Source organism: Marmota flaviventris, chromosome 9 (genome assembly GCF_047511675.1).
Source record: "Marmota flaviventris isolate mMarFla1 chromosome 9, mMarFla1.hap1, whole genome shotgun sequence".
Taxonomy (NCBI): domain Eukaryota; kingdom Metazoa; phylum Chordata; class Mammalia; order Rodentia; family Sciuridae; genus Marmota; species Marmota flaviventris.
In genome coordinates, this window is record NC_092506.1 from 127,115,127 (window position 1) to 127,142,108 (window position 26,982).

At 34.8% G+C, this 26,982-nt stretch overlaps 1 pseudogene; it reads left to right on the top strand.

Moving 5' to 3' along the window:
- Window positions 1–23,121: 23,121 nt before the first annotated feature.
- LOC139707021 (zinc finger protein 845-like) lies at window positions 23,122–26,779 on the top strand (annotated as a pseudogene).
- The last annotated feature ends 203 nt before the right edge of the window (window positions 26,780–26,982 follow it).

A 26,982-nucleotide genomic window follows, 5' to 3' on the forward strand; every position in this document is an offset into this window, starting at 1 on the left:
TCAGTTTAGCTCTCCATAGGTCTCAGAATAAACCCCTAGTTTTCTAGCTCTCTGTTCACATATCCAAAACTAGGGTTCTCTGTTCACAAATAATAAGTATAAAATAGAATAGATAGTATAATGACCATGTAATGCTGAGAATGGGCCTCACTCAAACACACTTGGTGGCTAATTGAAAGATGTTAATGAGCACCATTAAGGTCTATTTCAAATGTAAAAGACCTTGTAGCCCACTTGTGAGAACACCTTCAACAAAGTCCTTTGTCCCAAGGGTGATTCCTGATTGAATTTGAAGAAAAAAGGATGTGTCACAGAAAGAATGAAAGTGAAACCATATGGTAGTCAGGATGCCTTTTCCGAAGCCTATTCTAAATGCATTATGCTCTGTGTTCTGCCCAAAACTATCAGTAAACTTCTAAGATGGCACACAAAAATGAGTTGTTTTTTTTTCAGGGATCATTCCTCATACCACATGGTGGGTGTTCTATTTCTTCTTGCTTAAATAGATTTTTTTTTCTTCAAAAATTATGGGACAAGCACCCAGATTCAATTTGCAAACTGAGAAATTTTGGTTAATGTCAAAACTCCACTTTCAGCATTATTAATCATTATTTTCCCATGTTTTATTTCAAATGTATGCATCATTTATAATGTTTTTCTTCAAGAACTGGAGGACATTTTAAAAGATTTTAATTTATCATTCTGAGATTTTCACATGAGAAGAAGAATAAAATTACGTGACATTAAAAATAATGAATCCTAAATGAGGTTTATGTGTCCCAATTAAGGAGTTTTAAAAATTGTAATGGGTCATCAATTGAGGGTTTATTTATTAATTAATTTGTTTCTTTATTTATTTATGGTCAGACAATCTGGGGTTGTGGCTCAGTGATAGAGCACTCACCTAGCACATGAAAGGTCCTGGGTTCGATCCTCAGCGCCACATAAAAATAAATAAATAAAAAATAAAAAAATAAATAACCCACAGAAACATTCCAAACATTTCAGGAAACTCTTTTATTTAGGTGTGACAAGAAAAAATAAAATTGGGACTAATTTGAATTTAAATTGCATGTAATTTCAATCTCTCTCTCTCTCTCTCTCTCTCTCTCTCTCTCTCTCTCTCTCTTTTTCTCTTTCTGTACTGGGGATTAACTCCAGGGCCTCATGCTTAGAAGGCTAGCACTCTAGAAGCTGAGCTATTTACTCAGCCCCATTTTTGTTTTGAAGGGGAGACCAGGGATTGAAGTCAGGGGCACTCTACCACTGAGCCACATCCCTACCCCTATTTTGTATTTTACTTAGAGACAGAGTTTCACTGAGTTGCTTAGTGCCTTACCATTGATGAGAGTGGTTTTGAATTCATGATCCTTATGTCTCAGTCTTGTAAACAGCTGATATTACAGGCATGCACCAACATGCCGGGCCAACTTCAATCTTTTTTTTTTTTTTTTTTTTTTAAAGAGAGAGTGTGTGAGAGAGAGAGAGGGAGAGGGAGAGAATGTTTTTAATATTTATTTTTTAGTTTTTGGAGGACACAACATCTTTGTTTTGTATGTGGTGCTGAGGATCAATCCTGGGCCACACGCATGCCAAGCGAGTGTGCCATCGCTTGAGCCACATCCCCAGCCCCAACCAACTTCAATCTTAAGGGCTAAAGTACACACAAATTAGATCAAAGTCCATGTCAATGTCTTATTTTATATATATATATATATATATATATATATATATATATATATATATATATATATATATTTGTTGATAGTCCTTATATTATATTTACTTATCTGTAGAGCTGAGAATTGATTCCAGTGCCTCACATGTTCCACACAAATGAGCTCCAATGAGCCCCATCCCCAGCCCCCTGGTACATTTTTTATGGGGGATATTGGAGACTGAACTCACGAACACTTTACTACTAAGACAAATCCCCAGGATTTTTTTAAAACTTTATTTAGAGACAGGATCTCACCGAGTTTCTTAGCACCTTGCTTCTGCTAAGGCTGGCATTGAACTTTCGATAATTCTTCCTCAGCCTCTTCAGCGACTGGGATTACAGGCTTGCACCAACAAACCCAGCACCTGGTACATTTTTAATATCTGTTTTACGTAGATTTTAACCAGTAGCCTTAACTTTTTTTCTAATATATATTTCATTTCAATACATAACCCAGAAATCAGTGAAACAGAATCTATTTTTTATCTCCAACACTGCTTTTGTTTATGTCAGTGTCTGAGTTAAGATTCTCTATTAAAGAGTTTACTATGTCTTGTGTTCTCATTCTGACCTCCCATATTACCTAGTTCTGAGTTTTAGAATATCTGAAACAAGGTTCCCAGAGATTCCAAATTTTTTGGAGTATTTAGAAAACACCACTCTCTGAGTCTTGCCTTCTAGGGACCAGTTTGAATTTTAAGTGTGTAGCTTCTGAAGGGATGGACTAATTGGATGCTTTGCAGCTGGAAGACATTTTCTGATATACTTTCTATCTAAAAGGTACTTTATTTGTTTCCTTTTATTAGATACTGTGAATAAAGGTACAATAAAAATAGATGTGTGGCAATATATTTAGCAAAAGGATTCCAAAGTTTTTACATATATACCCAGAGTTATTATTACTGGATTGTATGGCATTTTTTTTTACCAAGAATTATTATTTATATCTTTTTATTTATTTAAATACTGGAGATTAACCCCAGGACACTTTACCAGTGTGCTACATACCCAGTCTCCAACACTTTTATTTATTTATTTATTTTGGAGAGAGGGTTTTACTGAGTTTCTTAGGACCTTGCCAAGTTCTTGAGGCTGGTCTTTAACTTGAGAATAAACCCCTAGTTTTCTACCTCTTATTCTCCTAAGCCACTGGGAGTACAGGCATGTATGATTTTGCACTGCTACCCCACATTATTACTAGTGGATTATGTGGCATTTTTATTTTGGGCTTTTAAAGAACCTTAAGAGTTTTATAAAAATATATTTATTAAATTTATATTGTCACCAACATTTTTACATATTTGTGTACCCTGGAATCCCTATTAATTATGACATATTTGCTTTGTTTTGTATGGTTTGGTGCTGCGTATTGAACCCAGAGGTGCATACCACTGAGATACATCCACATTCTTTTTTATGTTATATTTTGAGACAGGCTCTCATTAAATTGATTGTAGCCTTGTTATGTTATTGAGGCTGTCTTTGTACTAACAATTCTCCTGTGTCATTCTCCACAGCTTCTAGAATTTCAGGCATATGTCACCATAGATGACAATTTTAGATTTTTATAATAGCCATTCCAAGAGCACTGCATAGGCTGAATAAAATCTATTTGATTAATTCATTAAATCCCTGAGGCAAGTTTTTGTGAAGTAACCAGTGTAGGAGTGTGGAATGTGATAGACATTATTATCTAAAGTACATATATGGGGCTGGGGATGTGGCTCAAGTGGTAGTGCGCTCGCCTGGCATGCGTGCGGCTGGGGTTCAATCCTCAGCACCACAAACAAACAAAGATGTTGTGTCCGCCGAACACTAAAAAATAAAAATATTAAAATTCTCTCTCAATCTCTCTCTCTCTCTCTCTCTCTCTCTCTCTCTCTCTCTCTAAAAAAAAATAAAGTACATATATGAAGACAGGAATTGATGTGAACATATTTTATATACAAACAGAGGTGTGAAAAATTGTTCTATATGTGTAATAAGAATTGCGATGCATTCCACTGTCATGTATTTAAAGAGTAAAACAAAAAAAAAAATCTTTGTATATTGCTGAGAATCAAACTCAGTGCTTTGCACATGCTAGCAAAGTAGTCAACAACTGAAACACAACTCCAGCCCATGTACCAAGCTTTTTATACTCTCTTTGTAGTAATCAGAAACAACTTTAAAAATTAAAATTGCATTTATATCACTTTTCCTAGTACAGTAATGTATTACTAACTAAATTTATTCTTATTATTTTTAAAAAATAATATAATGGATAACTGTTAGTTTTTCCAGAGATTATTTTATCACTTCTTTAGGGCTTGGTGAAGGGTCTTTTTTTTTCAGAATATCGATGTCTTCTATTATCAAATGGGTCCATTCTAAGTGTGTTGAAAATAGTGATTCTAAAAGTTCACACAATCCACACATTTCCAAGACTATAGGGGAAAGGGAAAGACAATAATCACAACCAAGAAACCATTTAACATGGAAGCATAGTATCAGTGTCCAACCTGGAGTGTAATCCAGATCTTTCAGTGGTAAGGTTGTTTAAGAACCACAACCATAGGTTTTTGGGATCCTCTAAAGTACACTGAATGGCTTTAAATCACTTACTCTTCTTCAAGATAAAATTTCTGCTTCCTACTTAAAAAATAAAAAAAAAAACTATGAATGAGAAAGGTGAATGAGACTTAAGTTCTTTGGAGGTACTGAGGTTGACGTTTAATTATAGTTTATAAATAGTCAAATAAGAAGGGCCTTAGTGTTGTCTCATCTTTTCCAACACATGATATGGAATACTTAGATGAACTGACATGAAATAATGAAAATGCATTTCAGGGAAGTGATATCACAGAAATTTTCAGGGTAGAATCTTGGAAATGTGGGCAAAATATATTCATATACATATGCATTTCTATAGAAAAAAATAAGTGATAAGTACATGAGTATGAGGGTAAATTCAGTGTGCCTCATGCATTGTAGGATGAAGGTAATGATAAAATAGTAACTGAGGAGATCAAGAACTCTATAATTGTGGGAGATATTAATAGCAATTTAGAAAAAGAAAGTATAGTTAAATCCCTTTAGGTTTGCCTCTGTCCTCTGTTCCTCTTATGAATTGGATTCTATAAAATGAGATTATGTGGCTATGGTTCTCTCTGAATTTATGTTTTCTTTTGTTTTTAGGATTTTGACAGCTATGTCATGTAAAGCCCTGTCTTAATCTCACTTTGGGGGCTCTTTTACCTCCTGTTCTGGACTGCAGAGCAGAGACTCACCTCACTCATTCTGTACAATGAATTGACTTTTGTCAATCTTTGCAAACAATGGTTGGAAGAAGCATATTGGAGGGTCTTTCATATCCTATAATATGGTGTTCAGACCCTGTGGGTTAAAGGGTAGTTACTTGCTATGTTAGAAACATCTTCCCTATGAGAAGGGCTTATCTATCTATATATATATTTTTTTGTTTTGGAAGCCCCATAAACACAGAAGAGAAGCATTTATGGTTACAAACAAAGGTGTCGCGACCCCTTGCCCGCAAGGAAGACGCAACTCAGGAATCTTCTTTCAGCAGTTTATTCAGGCCCTTGATATTTCTTCTTCTTCCTCTCGGATGCCCCTCCCAGCCTTAATGAAGCATCTCAAGCCCCAATGCAAAGCTGCCACGTGGAGCTTTCTCATAGGGTGATAAGGGATTACGTGCCAACTCTCCAAAAAAGGAGTTGTTTATCACAGGCCACAGTGGAAGCCGGCGCCATCTTCTAATGGTGGCCACGGTCTATAGGAATGGCTCACCACAGTTCCCCCTTCTGTTTTATAAAACAATGCAGGCGAAAGTAGAGGTCCTATCCCACTGTGCAGAAGTGGCTGCAATGTATGGTTCAGTCCTAAGGAGGCGCCTTCCCCAGACCTGATCCCATATCAGCCGACGCCTTTTTTCGTAGGACGGGGCGTGGACGTCAAACCCGCATGCAATAGGACATGCTTTCCTTGAGGTCCGTTGAGGGATCACTCAAGTGCAGTGCTTTGCCTCGCATCCTGCATCGTGACGACGGTGAGAAGTAGGATAATACAGGTAGCCTGGTAATGATGACAAAATTTAAGTTGGCAACACAATCCCTAAGCCCCAGAGGAAGGTAAAGAGTCTGTAGCCGAGAAGAAAGACCAGTCCTGAAACCCATCTGCGTGCAATGGTAACAAGACCTGCAGAGTGCAAAGGCTATCCAGCACTGGGAGAGCATAAAGAAGAGGGCATGCCAATCCCAGTGCAATGTGAAAATAACTTGGGGTGCAATGGCCATGCCCAGAAATCACTGTTTAAGATGTGCAAGCCAGATTTGTGGAGAAATGCCATTTTCTAAGGCCGCAAGAGCCTGTACGATCATAGCCTTCTCTTGCGCATGGCGAGTTTTAAGGCGACAGAGAAGCCACAAACAAAGCACAACACCGAAGCAACACATTGCCCCAAAAATGTCTACCCCCACCCACTCTTTGAAGAAGGAAAAGGCAGAAGATATCCAATCGGTGAATCGACCCAAAGTCACTGGTTCGACACGGGTACTGTTCAAGACAGCTATCTGGGTTAGTTGAGACTGGATCATGTCTTCCGCTGCCATGGACCAATTTCCGGCCAAATATTCGCCAATGATGCGGGAGGCATTCCTGGAATCATTAAATCTGACAGAGGTTATGCATAAATGTGCACGTTGATCAATACAACCCAAATGTACCAGGTCAGACAGTTCCTCAACTTGAGCTTGAAGCAAATCTATCCTTTGATTAGCAGCCAAAATCCCAGATAAAATGTGTTGATTAATTTTACTTTGGGATTCAAGTACGGTGGATGTTTGTTGAATAACCTGATTAATAGTGGCAGCAGTTTGTACCTGGCTGGCCATGGCTACTCCAACTGTAACTGCTGCAGCAGCAGATACCGCCACAGCTGTCACTATAGCTGCCGTAATTCCAAAATCTCTACGGGTTCTAATCAATTCAACAATAGGAAAGGATTCTGGATCTGCAGTAACCGGGATCGGGACAAATGTTGGAATTTTCATAATCACTGCCATAGTCCAGGAGCCATTCCAACACTCAGACAAGTAGCAAGTAACATTAGAACAATTAAGCATCCCCTGTAATGTAACATTAGCCAAAAGAAACAGGAACGGAGATTGGAGACAGACTGCTGCGGAGGGTAATGTAGCATTAGATAATTGTGAATTATTTGCAAAAATTTTAAGCCTCCTACCTCGCTCTGAGTCTTGGGTAATGCCAGAAACATTAAACAGCCAACTTTGGACTCCTAATATTTCCCTGGGGAAACACAAGCGCGGACTAGACTAGCCCAATCTGAGGGAGTCATACAAAATCTAGTAAGTCCCTCCACCTGAGTGAGAGTGAAAGCGGCATCTATGCCATAAGTGTGTACGGATTCTGCCAAGGTTTTAACTATCTTAAAGTCTAAAGGCTCATGATATCTTCCCCTATTATTGTCCTGAAACACCGGGTACGCAAGTCCCATATCTGTATTAACTGTCCTCCAAACTTGCGCATGAAAAGACCTCCCGGAACTTTGGCTCCCCCCCACATACGGGGGTGGGGCAACAGGCGTCATATCTTCTTCTAAATTTTCAACCTCCTCCTCCTCAGAATTCTGTTGACCAATATTAGATCCCTCCCCCTTCTTACAGTAGGCATGCGCGCCTTGTGTCTCCTTTTTCTTCTTTTTTACTTTTATCTTATGTAGTTGTTGCAACAATATATCAAGGTCCTCAGAACACTCTGAGCCGCTTGTGTCCTCAGATGTTTTGAATTCGGTCAAATCTGGATAGAGCCTTCTCCTATTTTTATCTTCAGGCTCTTTTGCCTTCTCACTACTGTTACTTTTGATACTCTCTGCCACTTCACTATGTGATCTTTCAGATTTTTCCTCATGTAGTTGTTCAAGAACGGCCTGACCCTCACTCACAGCTTCTTGGCATTTACCATCTGTTATACATCCTCTAACTAACTTCCAAAGTGGTATAACACCACCCTCTAAGGTGCCTTGCTCACAAGCAAAGTCAAGATCTTTGCCTAATTTATCCCAACTAGGTACAGTAAGGCTGCCCGAAAATGCAAACCACGGTGCAGCGATATCTATCTTCTGTAAAAATCTCTGTAAAGTACTATGTTTCACTTCCAGGCCCTTGGAACGTAACAGGCCATCTAGGGCCAGGAGAAGCGGACTTGAAGATGCGGCACCCATGACACAACAACAAAAGAAGCACAAAAAACAAAAGCGAAAGTACACAGTGCAGCTGCAATAAAATGTAAGGCTCTCTCTGTGTTTACAGAGGAGCTGCCCCGCTTTGGTCGCGGATCCCATTTACTAGGGACTAACCCCGCTTTGGTCGCGGATCCCACTTACCTGGGACTAACCCCGCTTTGGTCGCGGATCCCACTTACCTGGGACTAACCGGTGCACCACCCCTGACTGCTGAAAGTTCTGGTTCCCGGGTTTCGGCACCACTTGTCGCGACCCCTTGCCCGCAAGGAAGACGCAACTCAGGAATCTTCTTTCAGCAGTTTATTCAGGCCCTTGATATTTCTTCTTCTTCCTCTCGGATGCCCCTCCCAGCCTTAATGAAGCATCTCAAGCCCCAATGCAAAGCTGCCACGTGGAGCTTTCTCATAGGGTGATAAGGGATTACGTGCCAACTCTCCAAAAAAGGAGTTGTTTATCACAGGCCACAGTGGAAGCCGGCGCCATCTTCTAATGGCGGCCACGGTCTATAGGAATGGCTCACCACACAAAGGAATGCTAGAAGCCATTAGATATGAGAAAATACAGAAAAATAAAATGTTCTCTTAGAGCTTTTAGAGGTAAAAAGCTTATTTCTGTTTTGTGTAAGAAAACTAAAATTTCTCTTTGGCCTGACAATATTTTGATGTTTTAAACTTGCTTGCAATTTCTCCCTGTGTTTTGGATTCACTTATGCCTGGCTATCCCTTACCAGATAACCACCCTCTCTAAAACCTTCCTGTCTGGCTCTGGCTGACCAAATTACATTTCTCTCTAAACCTCAGTGGCAGCTCATAAATTCTAATGTCTGGAGCTGAATTTATTTTCTACCTTGAAATGTTAGCCATGTGGATCCTTAACCTGCTATTTGCCTTTGTACTATGATTGTCAAAATCTTGTTAGCTGTAAGTACCTTATACACCCACCTCCTTTGTAACTTTTTGTGCTGTAAAAACTTTTTCCTGAAGATCAGGGGGATGATCTCTAGCATGGAATCTTGTAAGAGACCGTCCTGGCCAGCTTTTGTGTACACAATACAATATTGATTTAATTTGATTTGAAATTTGAGTTGGTGGTCTTTTCTTTGTGTTTTGGTTTAACATTAACTTTTTTTTAACTTCACTATAAATAAAACCAAAGAACACAACAAAACTCCTGTAAATGAGCCAGGTGCATAAAAATAGTCATTCTTTATTGAAAGCACAGGATTCATTATAAAAATGATATAAGCTTAAAAATTAAAAGATATCTCAAATATCAAGGGAGTTTAGGAGTTAGAACAAAAAAAAATCATATCTACAGAAATGGTTCAAGAGAAGCAGTCTTTTTGTCAGAAATAAACATTTGGACAGGAATGGAAGTTTTGGTTCTCTTTTTAAGTAGTTTTACTCCTAGTGAATAATTTTTACACTATTTCTGCGTTTTACTGGTTGGAATTAATTATAATTCATATATCTGCAAAAAAGGTACTGAATGCAGAAAAATATTATTGCTCATGTTTAAATCACCTACATTATTTGATCTTTCCCTTTTTAAACCAAAAATCTGCATAAAACCATTTCTTAATAAATATCTCTATCTCTATATTAGCAGAAACTGAGTTATAAAATTGGCTATGAAAACTTGTCTCTTCATGTACTTAAAGACTATGAATTTGCTGCTTAGCACTTATGTATAATTCTCTATGGTGCTCTCTAGTTATTTGTGTCTCTATGCCAAGTTTTATACCAAGCTCTTAGTATGTGCCATAATTACTCTATGTAGCAATGTAGGATTTATGTCTTATTTGTGACACTTTGTTCCCAGAACTGTGTCTAAAGGGAAATATGTACAAAATAATTATCCAGGAAAAAAATCTATCTAATATTATATTTTATTTTATATTTATTTATATATTTATGTATACATATTTTTATTATTTACAAACACACTTTGGTCTGAAACTACAGTGATACTAGTGTATTTTAGCTTGAATTGGTTGTGTGAAACAAACTAAAAAGACTTCTCTGTGTTGGTTGGTAATTTCTGCAACCTCAGGAACCTAGTGAATAATAGCATAAATAAATAAGTAACTCTCTAGTTTGAGGCAGAACAACCAAACTCGATGATGTTTTGTTTCTGCTTTCTATCTTGATTATTAGAAACATACCTTTAAATTTACATGGAACACTTTTGTAATTCTGTTCTGTTAGTTCTTCTAAAAAAAATCAATTAAAGTGAAAAATAATGCACTAAATTAAATGATCTAAATTTACTCCCTAAGTGCTAAACCAAGAAAGATAAATAATTAATTTCAAACAATTCATTTCTTAAAATAAATATTTTTTTTTCAAATCATCAAAAATTCTGAAAAGTTAGAAAATTTAAAAGCTTTAGAAATATCCTAAGGTAATTTTTCTTTTGCTCAGAACAGTAGACTATATCTCCAACTCATTCTTCTCTAGAATTGGACTGTGTGCAAATATGAAAAAAAAAGTGCTAAGATGCCCCACATGGCTTATAAGTTTTAAAATCCTGAAATCTGACATTTTTCTACTTTACAAAATACAAAATCTTAAATTTGTGTACTTAAAAAAACATTTGCAGAAGTGTAATTCAAAATGACTAAAAAAAATGAAAAAAATCATTGAAGGACTGACCCACTGAACATGAGGGACTTATAATATTGAATCCCTTATATTAAATGTGTTTTTATCATTGTCAAAATGTTCCATGTTTATATTATCAATATGTTAATCAAAATTTTTATGCATTTAATAACAAATATCTAATTTCCTATTTTATTCAGTCTTTTAAAAAATAGTAGTAATTAATATTAATAATTTAATTCTCATACTTGTTAAATTAGGAAACATATATTTTAAAAGCTATGGCTATAGCAAATGAAAAATCCAGCCTAATTTCCTTTTTTAGATTGGGAGCCATCTCATCACAAAGGCATGAAAAGTTAATTTCTGCTTCATTATAAATTACTGTGATTTGTAAACTTGCTTGAAATGCCTGTCAGTGCCTTGAACTCACCCATGTCTGGTTTTCCCTGATGAGATAACAACCCTCCCTGAAACTTTAGTGATGACTCATGAATTCTGGCTTTCCCTGACCAAATAACAACTCACTCTGAAACTTTATTGGGGCCTCATCAATTCTGATGTTGTGATCTAAATTTACTCCCTAAGTGCTAAACCATTTACACCATTAACCTACTACGTGCTTGTGAAAATCCTGTTATTCGTGTAAGTTCTCAAGACACCCCACTTTTGTAACTTTTTGTGCTATAAAACTACAGTCCTAGAGAACTGGAGTTCTATCTTCTTTTCTCATGGGTTTCAGGAAAGACTATTATGCTCAAATGCGGGACCCCCAAAGGACCACCAGAGACCAAGATCCATGTAAGCACCAAAGAGGTGTTTATTGCAAGCTAGCTCAGCCCCCCCCCCCACACACACAGCAACTGGAGGCTTAGAGGCCCTGATCCTGGGGTTTTCAGCAGTTTTATAACTCTTTGGGGAAGGCAGGTACCCCACATACATCATAGCATCTCTTATAAAATCATCAAACTCCTTTGGAAAATCATAAACAACTCTAAACAAGATTAGCACATTCACTGGTGGGAACAAGTTGGGTAAGCATGATTGGTTAGTAGAAGATGGGGATTCATTTGAACAGATTGGCTTAGGACATGAGGGGAGTATATGCTGAACTATATGGTTTCCCAAAATGTTATCAACCACCATAAACTACTGGAAGGGTCATTTGGAATCCCAGGAATTTTCCCTGTCTCATGCTGATTGGTGGCTGCTAAGGGGTTGCTATGGATCCCCACCTAGCCGGACTGAGTCAGGGACACCAGGCACAGCATATCTCTCCTGTTATTTGTAGATAAACAACTCAGCAGTGTGGGTATGAGCCTAGGAGTGCTCTTTGTGTCTTTCCAAGGACAAGAGTCATGCCCCCTTCCTTGGACAGTCTTTGCTCTGAGGTAGAGGCTGGTTTCTCACCTTTTACCTTACGTTTTTTCATGTATTTTTTTTTTTTTTTTGCTGTAGCTGGACACAATACCTTTATTTCACTTATTTATTTTTATGTAGTACTGAGGATTGAAACCAGGATTTTGCACAAGGGTGGTGAGCACTCTACTGCTGAGCCACAATCCCAGCCCCTTATGTGTTGTTTTTATTGGGCATTTTTACTTTAGGGGTTTTCTTCCCAGTTCAAAGTTCAATCTGTCACCTAAAAAGAACAGAGATCAAAAAATAAATAAATAAAATTTGATAATTATTGTCATTATTTTATATTAATTCCTGAATAATATACAAGCATATGTAATCCATAAACTGAAATGACTTTATATGTAAGTTTAAATGAAAATGTTTTGTTGGTTGGGTTAGTTCCCACTTATGGGAAAACAACCTTGCCTTAAAATAACAGCAGCCTGAGACTCTGGGGTACATTTCTCAGAGTAAAAAAAAAAAAAAAAAAAAAAAAAAAAAAAAAAAAACAGGACTCAATGACCTGAAATTCTAGCCCTTATTCATGCCTGGATTGGATAATATTCCCTGTCACTCAAAAAAAGGGCTCACTTCTCTCAGATTCAATGTTCATGATCTGAAGCCCCTTCCAATCAAGAGCATTTTGTGGGAACTGTCCAATCATGCATGTCATCAGGGAGGAGAAGGGTAGGCTTTCACATCTTATCTCCTGAGTCCTCCATTTTTGCCCTCTGTAGTCTCATACTTCAGAGTCACAGGTTGTTCTGCTGTGCAGGAACTGAGGATCCCAAGTGGTCCTACTCCTGAGAACCAGGAAATGGTAAGTGTGCATTGGCCTAGCAAGGGAGGCTGGGGGAAGAAGACTATTGGAACCACAAGACTGGCTGTGTTGAAAACAGGAGCTAGCAGATTGGGACTCTGGGCAATCTCTTGATTCTGCAGACTTAACTCCTCCACTTGGCCACTATGTCCTCAGTCTTACTGGCCAACCAGGTGGGGAATATGTCAGTGGCAGAGACTCTTTGCTGCTCTCCTTATGCTCAAAGGGCATCCTCAGAATCTGCATAAAATACTATGTGGCAGGTGTGTTCCTGCAGCCCAGTATCTTTCCAGATGCTGGAGATTGATAGGTGGAATAATTATCAAAATCAAATCTCCAAAGTCCATTTTCCTGCAGAAGAGGAGCTGTCATTTTGGCGTACCTAATTTCCTTTTGAGCTAGCTAATTTTCATTTTGACATTCTTTTATTTTTACTTTCTTCATTATTATTATTTTGTTAAAGTTAGGTGAACTCAGGGATACTGTACTACTTAGCCATATCCTTGGTAGTGAAGCCAGATTTACAGATAGGTAGTTAGTGTAGTTAGGTAAATTTGGACTAATATCCAGTAAAATCAAGAATCAACACCATATTGAGAATGGAGTCCAGGATAAGGGGAATTGAAAATGTCCCCAAGGCCCTGAGCCCATCCAAAGGAAATTTTAATGAAGCAGCTCACAGCAAACATGAAGATGGTAATCCAAAAGCCCTTCCTGCCCAGATTACTCCTTGAGCCCACCTGTCCTCTACACTTTGGGTCTTCAAACCTACACTCCAACACTGCAAGGTAACAGAACAAAGGACAGAAATGTGACAGGAATGTGGGATAGCTGAAGGGAGACCTTAGTTATAAAAAATCTAAAAAGACCTTAGTTAAAAAAAATCCCTATCATGGATTCTACCTCTTTGGTCCCCTTTTTCTTCTGGGGAGAAGTCTTTTCTACTGTCCTTTAATAAAGCTTCTACTTTCCACTCTAAACTTGCCTTGGCGCACTTCTCTGGTGTTATACTTCAGCATTGGGGAAGCAAGGACTCTTCACCAGTAAACAGCTCTAACAGGTTTAAATTTGAGAAAGGCCCTAGCTAAGTTGCTGAGATTATTTTTGTTATGGTTTGATTTATCTAGAATTTGCTATTGCAATAAAGCATACTGTTTTTACATACATATGTATTCATATGGGGATCTTATTTATATTGTGATTCTTTATTGGTGTAATATTATATTTTCACAATATATATGAATAGTAGGCCATGATACGTTCTTTTTTTGCTCTTATAATTGAAAAGGTTTTTGGCTAAAGTTACATATAACTTTGTAGATGAATTTTAAACATTTATGCTTTGCTTTCTTACTTTATTTAAAGTAAAGCTGGATAATTTTTTCTATTATTGCATTATTGTTGTATTTAATAGGTTTATTTTGACATAACCATAAAACGTGAAATATAATTTGCTCCCATTCAGTATCCAGCAGTTCCCCTTTCCCTATTCTCCTACTTTCTTCTATCATATATTTATTTATAGTTTTTTTTTAATTATTGCTTTATAGAACACACATAAATGTAGAATTCACTGTGATGTATTCATATTTATATATAGCAAATTTGGTGAGATATGTTGTCAATTAAATTTGGGGAAAATTATCACCTTTGTAATGATGAGTTTTATTATTTACATGAGATGTATAATTCAGTCTTTCATGTGCTGTTTGTGACTTTTATTTTCTCGTAAGTTCTACATATTTTGTTTCTAAAAATGTACACATGTGAAATACCACTTGCATAAGGCACCTATGTAAAATTTATACATAGTGTTTTATGCTCTTTTTAAAACTGGATATATTACGAAATGTGACTGGCCCTAGTGACCATTTTTCCTATAGATTATTATTTATCTCTTCCAAGATGTATATTGTATTGAGCCATGCCCTTGAGCTTCAAATGTTTGGGTGAGTACCATTGCATACTTATATGTTATCATGATCACATATGCTCTAATTTCAGTAAGTCTCTGTGATGGGGAGTATCATGTATATTCAATAGCAAAATAGTTTCCACAAATAGATACTAATTTAAACTCCTTTTGAGTTAATGATTATTAATTTGTTTTAAATGTTCATCAATATTACTTAATTTTTCCCATGGTGGGTTTTTATTTTGTATTTCTTAAATTTCTGAAGACTTTGAATTTTTATAGTTAATAAATATATCTCATGTATAAATTTGAAGTTCAAACTTCTGTCTTTTATATATTTTTGGCTTAAAAGATGAGAAAAGGATCCAAAAATGCAGCTAGAGATGGATTTTTTTTTTTAAAAAAAAGGTTTAAATTATTTTTTAAAATTGACTTTTTTCTTTACTCATCATTTATTATAGGTTTCTTGTATGATTGTAAGGTTAGGTTATTTAAAGTGGATTCTAGGGCTTATCTTTGTTAATTACTACAGGAAAAACTAAATAAGAAATTTCTCTACACTATGGCTGCAGGAAAATGAACAAATTTCTTTAAAATAATATGGTAATAAAATTGTTAAATGACATATTTACTAAACATCCACTCCTTAAAAATATTTTTTCTGTAATATTTTTGGCAGTGAATCGTGAATTCTATTATCTGGATTTTGGGATTTAATATAAAATCATATAGAATAAAATTTGGCCAAATCTAGAAATATTCATACATAATTTGTTGTTTACTTAATGACATGTTGTAGAGATAGCAACTAATGAACATATTTATTTTTAGAAATAGTTACTTTTTTGCTTTTCAGGTTCTAATGAGACTTTTAGATTTATTTCCTTACTGAGTCACTCAGGGCCACTGATTTTTTTTTTTTTTTTTTTTTTTTTTGTAATTTCCAGGCATTTACCCTTCTAAGAAATCTGTCTTGTGAGCTTTGTTTCTGAAGAGTTTCTTAACATGAAAGAAAAAAAAATATTTATGTTGCCCCTGAAATATATTCTCAATGCACTCTCTTCAAAATGGAGAGAAAATAATATTTCCCCAGACTGACATCCCTGTGTCAGGAGCTAACAATACATTGATGGTCTTTGAAGAAATTTCATACAGTTCTGTCTCTGGGTAGTTTTCTGTGGGCTGCTGAATTGCCATTTAGTATCCAGATACCCATTTTTTTTTTATCTTTCTTTCTTTTCACTGTGTTTCTAATAAAAATGTTCTCTGCTCCAAACCTATATTTCCCATGTCCAGCTATGTTTAGAAAATGACATAGATAATTGCATTTGATAATTTATAAAGGAGAGTTGAGAATACTTCTTGCTCGTGTTTCCCTTCCTTAGAAACTGAAGCAGAACTGTTCTTGGTCCTGAAAAGGGAGGACCATAACCAATCAGGTATATAAAAAAATGTTGATTGATTGTATATTCTCTTCTAAGAACTCTCTGTTCAGATCCTTGGCCCATTTCTTGATTGGGTTATTATTATTATTATTATTATTATTATTATTATTATTATCATCATCATCATCATCATCATCATCATCACTATTATTATTATTTGCTTAGTTTTTTTTAAGTTCTTTATGTACCCTAGAGATTAGTGTTCTATCTGATATGTGAGGGTTAAAATATTCCTCCTAAAATGTAGGCTGTGTCTTCACCTCACAGATTGTTTCTTTTGCTTAGAATAAACTTTTTAGTTTGATTCTATCCCATTTATTGATTATTTGTTTTAAATCTTGTGCTATTAGAGTCTTATTAAAGAAATTGGGGCCTAATTCCACATGATGAAGATTAGAGCCTGTATTTTATTCCATTAGACACAGAGTATCTGATTTAATTTCTAGGTTCTTGATACACTTGGAGTTGAGTTTTGTGCATGGTGAGAGATAGTGGTTTGTTGAAGAGGCTATCTTTTCTCCAGTGCATGTTTTGACACCTTTGTCTAATATATAATAATTATAATTTTGTGGGTTAGTCTCTGTGACCTCTATTCTGTACCATTCGTCTGCAGTCTGTTTTTTTTTTTTTTTTTTTTTTTTGCAAATGCAATGCTGTTTTTGTTACCATTGCTCTGTAGTATGGTTTAAGGTCCAGTATAGTGATGCCACCTGCTTCACTCTTTCTGCTAAGGATTGCTTTAGCTATTCTTGTTATTATTTTTCCATATAAATTTCATGGTTGCTTTTTCTATTTCTATGAGAAATGCCATTAGGATTTTGATTAGAATTGCAGTAAATCTGTATAGTGCTTTGGTAGCATTGTCATTTTGATAATATTAATTGTGCCTATTCATGAGCAAAGTAGATCTTTCCATCTTCTAAGGTCTTTTTTGATTTTTTTCTTTAGTGTTCTGTAGTTTTCCTTGTATAGACCCTTCACCTCTTTCATTAAGTTGATTCCCAAGTATCTTTTTTTTTGAAGTTATTGCAAATGGGGTAGTTTTCTTCATTTCTTTCTTGGAAGATTTTTCACTGATATACAGAAATGCCTTTGATTTATGGGTGTTGATTTTATATCCTGCTACTTTACTAAATTTACTTACTAGTTCTAGAATTTTTCTGGTGGAGCTTTTTGAGTCTTCTAGGTATATAAGCATATTTGGCATTTGCAGGTAAATTGATAGCATTGGAGAAAATAATGATAAGTGATGTTAGCCAATTCAAAAAAAAAAAATGCCAAATATAAGGAGGCTGACTCATAATGGGGTAGGGAGGGGAGCATGAGAGAAATAGATGGATTCTCAATAAAGAAGAGGGGTGGGAGGAAAAGAAAGGGAGCAGGGGATTAGCAAGAATGGTAGAATGTGATAGAGACCATCATCAAAAATACATGTATGAAGACACAAATTTGTATCACCATAATTTATATACAACCAGAGATATGAAAAATTGTGTTCTATACATGAAATAAGAATTGTAATGCTTCTGTTGTCATTTCTTTAAAAAAATCGATAGAAATATAAAAAAAAAATTTTCATAAATTATATAAATTAAATATGTGCATGATATATAGAATACATGCATATTTATATCTGCACATATATGTTTATATATAGATCTAGGGAAAGGCAAGTCTCTTTCCTGAATTTTTTAAAATAAATTAACTTATTAATTTGTTCTAACTTGCTAATAGAGCAGAATGAATTTCACTTCATAGTACACAAATGGAGCACAAAATTTTATTTCTCTTGTTGTACAGAAAGTATAGTTACAAAACCCATGTAACTCTACTTTGTGTACAATAAGATTTTCATCTCATTCCACCATCTTACCTACCTCTAAACCATTTCCCATCACCTCCCTCCCCTTTGTCTTATTCAAAGTTTCTTCATTTCTTCCATGCTACCTCCCAGTTCCCTCGTTGTGGATCACCATCCACTTAGCAGAGAAAACATTAGGTCTTTGGTTTAGGAGGATTGGTTTAATTGCCTTAACATGGTATTCTCCAACTCCATCCATTTACTTCCCAATTCCATAATTTTATTCTCTTTTAATGCTCAGTAATATTCCACTGTGTAAATAGACCATATTTTCTTTATCCATTCATCTATTGAAGAGCATATAGATTGGTTCTATAGTTTATCTATTGTGAGTTGTTTTTTTCTATGAACATCGATGTGGATTTGCCTCGGTATTATGCTGTTTTGAGCTCTTGTTGGTCTAAACTGAGGAGTGGGATAGCTGGGTAAATTTTGGTTTCTTTCCAAGTTTTCTAAGGAATCTCCATATTCTTTTCCAGATTGGTGTCACCAATTTAGAGTCCTGCCAACAGTGTAACAGTGGTCCTTTTTCATCACATCCTCACCAACATATATTTTTGCTTGTATTTTTAATAACTGCCATTCTGATTGGAGTAAGATTAAATTTTGGAGTAGTTTTGATTTGCAATTCTTTAATTGCTAGAGATGCTAAACATTTTTTATTGATTGATTGATTTTTTATCTTCTAAGAAGTGTGTCTCTTTAGTTCCTTAGCCCATTTCATTTCTACAAATTGATAATAAAAGCTTAAATTATTATTTTCCTTTTTTGTGAATGCATTTATTCCACATATTCATCAATACTATTTAATTCATCTATGTGATGTGATTTTATTCAATGTTACCTAATTTCTAAAGACTTTGAGTTTTTACGATTATTTAACACTTAGATATATCCTTTTTAAAGTGACTCTTTAATAATTTTTTTTTGTTGTTTTTCTTTTGCAATCTGTTGTATTTCTTCTTCTTATAAGCATTTGATTACATGTGAGGAAATTAGGGTTTTTTTTTTTTACCTTGTCAGTTTTGCAGCTTTTAATGTAATCATTTGATGAATAGATTCTTTTGTATTAATATTTTGTAATTCATAAGTTTGTCTATTATATTGTATAATTTTGAAAACAAAACAACAAAAAAAAAAACCTTTTTTTTTCTTTTGTGATATTAGGGATTCAACCAAAGAGTCTTAATGGTGAGCATATTCTCAGCTCTGTTTTAAAATTTATTTCCAGATGGGGTTTGCTCAATTTCTTCAGTTGGCCTTAAATTTTGAATTTCATGCCTTGTACTTCAGAATAGTAGATATTTCAGGTGTGCACCACCATATGAACCCTATCTTTTGTATGTAAACGTTTGAGCTTTGTACTTTCTTATTTATTTCAGTATTATTTATTAATAAATTATATTCAGAATTTAATATGTCAAAATATGTTGTTATGTTTTATGAGTGAAGGGATAAAATACAATTTTATTATCACACTCTTTTCCCAATATCCTAGCATGTTTTAAGAGTTTTGTTGTTGGTGTTTTCTGTAGTTCCACCATTTATTTTATTATGAGGATTACCCTGATTGATTTTACTTCATAACATCAATCATGTGGCATCATGGTATTTTGGTCAACAGTATACTTTATGTACAACCATGGATCTAGCAAATATCTTAGCCATGTACTAGTCTATACCATCTAGATTCTGTCATTGCACTCAGAGAATTGGAAAATTGCAGAAGATTCTTAGGATAAATTTTCCAGAGTGTATTTCCATAAAGTGAGAAATCATTATATATGCCTATATTTGCAATTATATACTGTATAATTGATATAATTTTTGTTTGTTGAATTTTCAAATTTGCTAGCGCTTTTTAAATTGTATCTGCTTTTTTTATTTGTACAGAAGATTGAACCCATCGGTGCTTAACAATAAAGCCACATCCTCAGTCCTTTTTTATATTTTATTTAGAGACAGAGTATTGCTGAGTTGCTAAGTGCCTCACTAAGTTGCTCAATACAATATATATAAGACAATATTATATATAATATTGTCTTAGAATTTATGATCCTTTTTTCTTATCCTCCTCAGTCACTGGAACTAGGGTTGTCCATCACTTGAATGGGCTCATTTGCTTTTTAAAAGCACGAACATTGATACTGGTAACTCTGTGTTATGTTTATCTTTAATAGCTTCTAATTTTGCTTTTTATTGGGATGGATGATTTGATAATAAATTCTAGTCATTCTATGGCTTACTAAATTTTTTTGAATGTTTTATTTTCACCTCAGTTATAGATGAATTCCAATTTTTTCCAGCTGTATGGAGGTCTAAGTGAAACATAATAATCTATATGGATATTGTTAAAGAAATGGAACCACAATTTTACCCAGTTTTTTGACTGCACTGTATATGCCCAAAAAACATAAAATCAGCATACTACATTGACACAGCCACATTAATGTTTATAGCAGCACAATTCACAATAGCTAAGCTATAAAACCAACCATTCAATGATGAATGGGTCCATTCAATGATGACAGGATAAAAAACTGTTGCTTATATACACAATAAACTATGAATTGGCCATAAAGAATGACTTTATGACATTTGCCAGGAAATGGATGAATCTGGGATTTTATGCTAAATAAAACAAACCATTTTTTTAAAACCAAAAGTTGAAAGTTATTGCTGATATGTGAAATCTAAAGCTCATAAAATAGGGAAGGGTAAGAAAAGAAGATCAGTAGATTGCACAATGTTAAACAAAAAATAAATAAATGAATGAATAAATAAATAAAAGGGACAAAGATAGAAATATAAAAGATATAAATCTGTAAGTGAATCCTAATATCGTAGCCACCAACAAGAACAGGATTTTAATTAGGATAAAATATATCCCATGCTTGCATAACACCATAAAAATCGATTTTTACTGTCAGGTAGAACTAGAAAGAACCAATAAAATAAAATAAAATAAAACATTATATTTGTTTGAAGAGCTATATGTATATTCTATTATAAATATCATACAATATAAACATCGATCAAAGTTTGTATATATATAATTTTGTATGTTAAATTTATAAAAAGAAAAATTCAAACAGGATTGTTGTTGCTATTTTTATATTAATAACATACATAAAAACCATAAAATGTTTGAACTTAAATAAACTACTAAATATTTCCATTAAGTGGTCTGTCTACCTTGTTATATTTCAAAATTTCTCTTATACCATTGATATTAGAATTACTAGAGATCTCACTACACATTCAGAATAGCCAGCTCTATGAGAGAAATAACAAATAAGATTCTACACATTAGTAAATCTCTGATTAGTGGTTGTACAATTAAAATTTGAGGATTCCCTTTCTTTATTATGATGATTTTCTCATCTAAAAATATGTATAATTTAGATCAAGATATAAAAATTACAAAATATATATTTTTGTGATAATGCCTGAGTTTTATATTATGTTTCATAAATGTGGAGTATGTATACTTATTTGAACTCAAGTCACTTTTTCTGCAGAAGTAGATAATAGTATCATTGTGTTCCAAAACACTTCCTACATGTCAGTCTTCCAACTCTCATTTCAACTTTAATTACATTACAGACTGTGCAAATGTTCATGTGGTCAGTGTATTATTTATTTATCTATTCTTATTTTAGGAACTATTAACATTTATGGATATAGCCATTGATTTTACTGAAGAGGAGTGGGAATGCCTTCAGCCTGCTCAGAAAAATTTATATAGAGATGTAATGCTAGAGAACTATAGAAACTTGACCTTCCTGGGTAAGTTTAATTTCCCTTTAAAATTATTAATTACTAATTATTATTTAATTTACTTCTGTTGCAGAGTATCTTATGGGTACTTCTCTATAAAAATGAGTTTCAGATTTGTGTTTCAAAGAAAAAGGGCATTTTTAGTACAGATATTTCTCTCTCTCTCTCTCTCTTATATATATATATATATATATATATATATATATATATATATAATTTTACTCCTTAATCTGTCTCTTTCTTTGTGTGTTACACATTCTTCACTTTAGATAAGTAGTACCTAGTATAATTTACTGATGTAAACTATTGTAGACTACACATAGCAGGGGACACAGTTGAATCATTCAATTGTCAAGGAGAAAACCAAACTAAAAAATGCTGAGAGAGTAGTTATGCAGCAGAAGAAATTTTCAGAAGCTTAGGTTTATTTATTTTGATTGTAATCATTGAACACACACTGCTCTATATTTATCACATTTTCAAATTCCTTGTTGTTCTCTGTTTTCTTCTTTAGTGATGTCCCAGTTTATTCAGATTAACCATCAAAATTTACCTTTTGTTGTGAGGGCCAGCATGATCTGTTTCAAACCTTCTTGTGAGGAAACCTTTAAAGAAGCAAACAGAAGAGAGAGACATACACACAGTGAAAAGGAAAAAAGAAAAAAAAAACTGGCCACCCCTCTTAACAGCTGCACATATAATACCCCAAAATTACGTAGATTCTGATACCATGACTACCTTCTAACCCAGTGTTTATTTAACCCCAAGTGCTAGCTAACCAAGATTATGTACACTTAATACAAATATATAGCCCCTTCTCCCTAAGGACATTACCACAGAAACTTGATAGTGCACCTGTAGAGTTGTCTTAATAGCTTCAGGGAGAAACTGCTGGGCATTACAATTGTGGGACTCAGGGTGCCAGTTACAATCACCCCCACACTTTCCTGTCTATTCCAAGGCCAGAATACCTAATACCTCCCCTCTTTTTTAAGGCCTTTTGAATAAATAATATTGCTTATCTCCTTAATGCTGGTGGGGGCAAAAAATAGGGCAGGCATAGACAACAGCAAGTACAAACATCAGTAAACATCCACCTATGAATATTTTTGACCCAGATGAAATTGAGTAAACATGAAGTTAACCAATACAAGTCCAAAAACCATCAACTTGTTGAACCTTATTAATAATATCTTTAAGGTTAAATAAGTCTTTTGAAATAAAATTACTATTATAACTTAAATTGAAGGAACACATGTTATTAAACTTCTGATATCCTTTATGATGTAACAATAACAGACAATCAATTGCAGCATGATTGTCAAGTATGGCTTGACAATATTGTTTTTGTTCTTCATTAAGCATATTTACATCCATGGAGTCATGACTAATACTAATATTTTGTCTCTTAAAGTTATATGAAAATATATGCAGGACATAGAATTAAGTGAAAGGTGGCAGGCAGATATTAAGTTTTAGGAGCCTTTGATTCACAAGTGGAAGTCAGAAATTTAGTGAGCAAAATTTTGCCCACCAGGTTCTTTGTTTTATGAAGGGTTGATATTATAGTCAAAGTCTTCATATTTTTATTTTATTGAGCATAATAGTGTCAAGAGTTTTATTTTACCACATAGTGAGTGTATTATATTCTTCAAAAATACTAGTAGAAGGAATACAATACCTTGTAAGAACAAAATTGATAATTATATGAAAGAATGATTTCGTTAATTCATTCTTTTTAGTTATTTTACCTTGTATACATAGTATAAAATACCATGATATATTTATAAGTAAACAAAGTTGTATTTGTCAATAAAGGAAATACAGATATCACAGATATCACATGAATGTAAAAAAAAGTCTTTTAAAATATTTTTATTAAAAATTTTATAGACACATATGTGTATATTTCTTAGTACATTTTTTGTTCATATTTCTTTTTAAGAGTCCATTGCCTCTTTACCATTGTTGAATATTTATGGTATTATCACTCAAAATCTACTAGTTATTTTCATGTCTCTATGTCATGGTAGACAAAAACCATTTTTTGGAAACTCTTTGAAATAGCCAGAAATGTTTGTATATGTTTTACATTTCTCTTATTCTACTGACAGTGAAGGTAGCTGGTAGATATTTCCTAAATACACAATACTATCTTATGAAGGACAAAAGTCTGTTAATGATACTTTTCTAACACTTTATAGTACTATAGTACTATTCTTAATGATGTACTCCTCTTGGATACTGTGGTCTCTACAAGAATTTGAGTAATATTCTCAAGGTAATTTTTTCTGTACATTTTTATTGAACTAATATATTTTTTGGATTTATGGTGACTTTGGACTTACTAATCTGCTACACTCCTGATGTACTTATTTTACCTTAATTTCATGTTATGTATGCAAAATATATTTATCCCAGTCTAATAGGTATTTTTTGTAAATTTTTGTTTATTTCAGCCATAACTCCTAATCATACCCAAGAATATTCACCAGACAAGGGCCTAAAACATATATTTCATGAAGTGATAAGTGCAAAATATAGAAGTTGTGATCTTGACTATTTACCACAAAAGAAATTATGGAAAACTACAAGTGAGATTGAACACCAGAAATCATATAAAAAATTAGGCCTTGTTCACCACCAGAGAATTTATACTGGAGAGAAGCCCCACAAATATGAAGAATGTTGCAAAGCTTTTAGTAAAAAAAAAAAGGTCTTAATTACCACAGAGGGACCCACAATGGAGAGAAGCCCTACAAATGTAAAGAATGTGCCAAAACTTTTGGCCAAACATCACACCTTATTTGCCACAGAGGAATTCACACTGGAGAGAAGCCCTACAAATGTACAGAATGTGGCAAAACTTTTGGTGACAAATCAAACCTAATTCGCCACAGCAGAACTCACCTGGAGAGAAGCCCTACGAATGTAAAGATTGTGGTAAAGCTTATGGTCAAAAATCAAACCTTATTTACCACAGCAGAACCCACACTGGAGAGAATCCCTACAAATGTAAAGATTGTGGCAAAGCTTTTGGTCGAAAATTAGACCTTATTTGCCACAGCAGAACTCACACTGGAGAGAAACCCTACAAATGCAAAGATTGTGGCAAAGCTTTTGGTCAAAAATCAAACCTTATTTACCACAGAAGAACTCACACTGGAGAGAAGCCCTATAAATGTACAGAATGTGGCAAAACTTTTGGTGACAAATCAAACATAATTCGCCACAGAAGAACTCACACTGGAGAGAAGCCCTACGAATGTAAAGATTGTGGCAAAGCTTTTGGTCAAAAATCACACCTTATTAACCACAGCAGAACTCACACTGGAGAGAAGCCCTACAAATATACAGAATGTGGCAAAGCTTTTGGTGACAAATCAAACATAATTCGCCACAGAAGAACTCACACTGGAGAGAAGCCCTACGAATGTAAAGATTGTGGCAAAGCTTTTGGTCAAAAATCACACCTTATTAACCACAGCAGAACTCACACTGGAGAGAAGCCCTACAAATATACAGAATGTGGCAAAGCTTTTGGTGATAAATCAAAACTTATTTGCCACAGCAGAACTCACACTGGAGAGAAGCCCTACAAATGTACAGAATGTGGCAAAACTTTTGGTGACAAATCAAACCTTATTCGCCACAGAAGAACTCACACTGGAGAGAAGCCCTACGAATGTAAAGATTGTGGCAAAGCTTTTGGTCAAAAATCACACCTTATTAACCACAGCAGAATTCACACTGGAGAGAAACCTTACAAATGTAAAGAATGTGGCCAAGCTTTCAATCTAAAATCACTACTAATTTGCCACAGCAGAACTCAAACTGGAGAGAAGCCCTACAAATGTAAAGATTGTGGCAAAGCTTTTGGTAACAAATCAAACCTTATTTGCCACAGTAGAACTCACACTGGAGAGAAGCCCTATAAATGTACAGAATGTGGCAAAACTTTTGGTGACAAATCAAACATAATTCGCCACAGAAGAACTCACACTGGAGAGAAGCCCTACGAATGTAAAGATTGTGGCAAAGCTTTTGGTCAAAAATCACACCTTATTAACCACAGCAGAACTCACACTGGAGAGAAGCCCTACAAATATACAGAATGTGGCAAAGCTTTTGGTGATAAATCAAAACTTATTTGCCACAGAACAACTCACACTGGAGAGAAGCCCTACAAATGTACAGAATGTGGCAAAACGTTTGGTTACAAATCAAACCTTATTCGCCACAGGAGAACTCACACTGGAGAGAAGCCCTACAAATGTAAAGATTGTGGCAAAGGTTTTGGTCGAAAATCAGACCTTATTTGCCACAGAAGAATTCACACTGGAGAGAAGCCCTACAAATGTACAGAATGTGGCAAAACTTTTGGTGACAAATCAAACCTAATTCGCCACAGCAGAACTCACACTGGAGAGAAGCCCTACGAATGTAAAGATTGTGGTAAAGCTTATGGTCAAAAATCAAACCTTATTTACCACAGCAGAACCCACACTGGAGAGAATCCCTACAAATGTAAAGATTGTGGCAAAGCTTTTGGTCGAAAATTAGACCTTATTTGACACAGCAGAACTCACACTGGAGAGAAACCCTACAAATGCAAAGATTGTGGCAAAGCTTTTGGTCAAAAATCAAACCTTATTTACCACAGAAGAACTCACACTGGAGAGAAGCCCTATGAATGTAAAGATTGTGGTAAAGCTTTTGGTCAAAAATCAAACCTTATTTACCACAGAAGAACCCACACTGGAGAGAAGCCCTACAAATGTACAGAATGTGGCAAAACTTTTGGTGACAAATCAAACCTAATTCGCCACAGCAGAAATCACAGTGGAGAGAAGCCCTACAAATGTAAAGAATGTGGCAAAGCTTTTGGTCAAAAAATAGACCTTATTCACCACAGCAGAACTCACTGGAGAGAAGCCCTACAAATGTAAAGAATGTGGCAAAGCATTTACTCAAAAATCAGGTTTTATTCACCACAGGAGAACTCACACTAGAGGGAAGCCTTACAAATGTAAAGAATGTGGCAAAGCGTTCATTCAAAAATCACACCTTTTTTGCCACAACAGAACTCACACTGGAGAGAAGCCTCACAAATTCAAAGTATGTGACAAAGTTTTTACTCAAATATTACACCTTATTTGCCACAGCACAATTTAC